Below are 2,500 nucleotides of genomic sequence, written 5' to 3' on the forward strand. Positions count from 1 at the left end.
TACTTTCTCTACGCCATGGTGGAATATATAATATAGTATTTATTGCTTTGCAAAAACTTCTAAGGTCCAATTTCTCATCATTCTATCTCTAAATTTACATTTTTGGGTTATGAATCATCCCGACATAATACCGTTTTGAGACGGAGGGTCACATATTTGTTTTACTTACATATTTACTTACTACCTTTAAGAGAGGGGGCGAAGTGGCTGAGTGGTTAAGGCATTGCACTGTGACCTGGAAGGTCCCTTGTTCGAGCCCCGCTTCAGGAACTTTCGTTTGTTTGTTTTTTTGTCCTTAGGTAAGATTATTAACCCCCACAGTGCTCACTTGGACGACATGGGTGATTCCTGTTGACATCAGACATCTTGCTTGATGAATTATCTATATAATTCCTTCGAGGACTGCTAGGCGACGATATTTTATGGTGTCGTGGCGGAAAGGCATAACTTTTTTTAAAAACTCTCTCCTTGCCATCCATTTTCAGGATTTTTCCCAAAAACTTCACACCCGACTAACACAAAAATAGATATTTATCACTCAAGCACAATAGCAGTAAGTTCTTGCGATAAATAATTTGTTTAGCAAAACATACTCTACAACACATTGTTCATTTTCTTTAAATGTTATGATGTACAAAAGAAATTTGAATAATAAAAATGTTGGTTGTATCGTAACGAATGTGACGATTTTCCTGTAGTTGGTAAGGACAGGGTTAAAGGGAATCCAGATAGCTCAGTTGGTAAAGCACGTCTCATCGCACTCTGTTGTATATTGAGTGACAGGCCGATAACCGCTTTACTGGCGTCATGTCTCATTATACATGTCTTTGACTTTGTTGGCTTGAAATTCTTTGAAAACCGATTTGATCACTTTCAGTGGATATCATACTCCATCTATAGCCAGAGTTTATATCCCGGTTTCTATAGCGTGAAACGGACTATAGTAATTGCTTGCTATTCTTTGGATTGACCGCTAATTTATCGCAAAGTACTTTCCGCCAGCTCTAACAGACCAAACTACCAAATCACTTTTGAGTGGACGGGGGGGGGGGGGGGGGGGGGGGATCAGGAAAATATCTCGACTTTACGCAGGATCGATCTCGGTTCCTTGGCGTGTAAAGCGAGTGCTCTACCAACTGAGCCATCGGGACCCCTTAAACATGAGTAATTAAGTAAATACGCAATCTGCCGTGCGTACACAGTGAAACGTAATACGGGTCAATAAAAAATATTTTTTTGTTACTCAGCATCTTAAATCTCAGCATCTCATATTATAATGATATAGTAATGAACCAGGAGCTAAAAATAGATTGATAGCTTCCCACGTTATATGACACTTCCCACGTGGCGGGAGTGAGACAATCATGCAAATGAAACCGTTGAAGATCCGAGAGAAGAACTGCCCTACGGAACAGTGGTCGCCAAAAAAGTATGGGTAGGTAACACTGGACAGAGCACAGGCAAAACTTGGGAGAACAGCAGGTGGAAGCAAGAAAAAGTGGGGGCTGGCTGGCTGAGACTAGCTTGTGTACACGTGGATGCCCAGAGCAGATGATGGAGCACATCCTCAGAGAATGCCAGGAGGGCCCAGATGCTGCAGTGATCACGACCTAAGAGTCTGCTCGCCAGATGCTGTGGAGTGGGGTCGGTGTTGGAGCGACAAACTATGATGATATTACACTATGGGGTTAATTTCTGAATAAGACAAATAAAAATGATAAATTATAAAACTCCCTTTATTCATCCCATAGGAGAAATTTGTCTCTTGAGAGAGAGAGAGAGAGAGAGAGAGAGAGAGAGAGAGAGAGAGAGAGAGAGAGATAATGAATTCCATTTCTTACAAAACTAAGGATTTCAAACTCAATGGTTGTTTTTATGACATTTTCACTTTTAATTCATTTTTCGGGCTCCAATTCTTCACGACATACAAAAAACCTAAGCTTTTATATAGCGCAAAATCCATTAAACGTGCTCAAAGCAACCTTCGCAAAGGGTCACAAAGGGTCCCACGGGGTCCCAAAGGGTCCCTAACCAACAACGATAAGTAAAATATAGAACGAGACAAATCGCCTGTTAGGCAATTTTACATTATTTTTTTCCGACAGAGACAAACGCTGTTAACTGCCAGGTACTCATTTACACCTGAGTACGATGAGAGAATGTGAGTAAAGCGCCTTTTCCACGGACTCAACTATGCGCCGAGCGAGGCTCGAACCCAGTATCTTCCGATCCGAAAGCGAGTGTCATATCACTAGATCACAAAAATAAAATAAACAAACGCTCAAACTTGGGACTTAGGAAGACCGCGCATGCGCAACAGCCACACACAACATGCAGAACGAGACATGATTCCTGTTTAGCGATAAAACATTTTTTTTTCGACAGACACAAAGCTGGTAACGGCCAGATACTCATTTTACACGTCATGTCTCGTTCAACATGTTACCTGTTGCTGTTGTTCAGGGACCCTTTGTAAAGCGCTTTGAGCAAGTGTGCAGTG

At 41.6% G+C, this 2,500-nt stretch overlaps 1 protein-coding gene across 1 annotated transcript in view; it reads left to right on the forward strand.

The window, feature by feature from the left end:
- The window catches only part of LOC144971360 (uncharacterized), a 188,845-nt gene that overhangs the window by 97,430 nt on the left and 88,915 nt on the right, over positions 1-2,500 (forward strand). The gene's annotated exons all lie outside the window — the stretch shown is intronic.

This window comes from Berghia stephanieae, chromosome 4, assembly GCF_034508935.2.
Source record: "Berghia stephanieae isolate SIO BIC M18660-M18661 chromosome 4, UCSD_Bste_1.3, whole genome shotgun sequence".
Taxonomy (NCBI): Eukaryota; Metazoa; Mollusca; class Gastropoda; order Nudibranchia; family Aeolidiidae; genus Berghia; species Berghia stephanieae.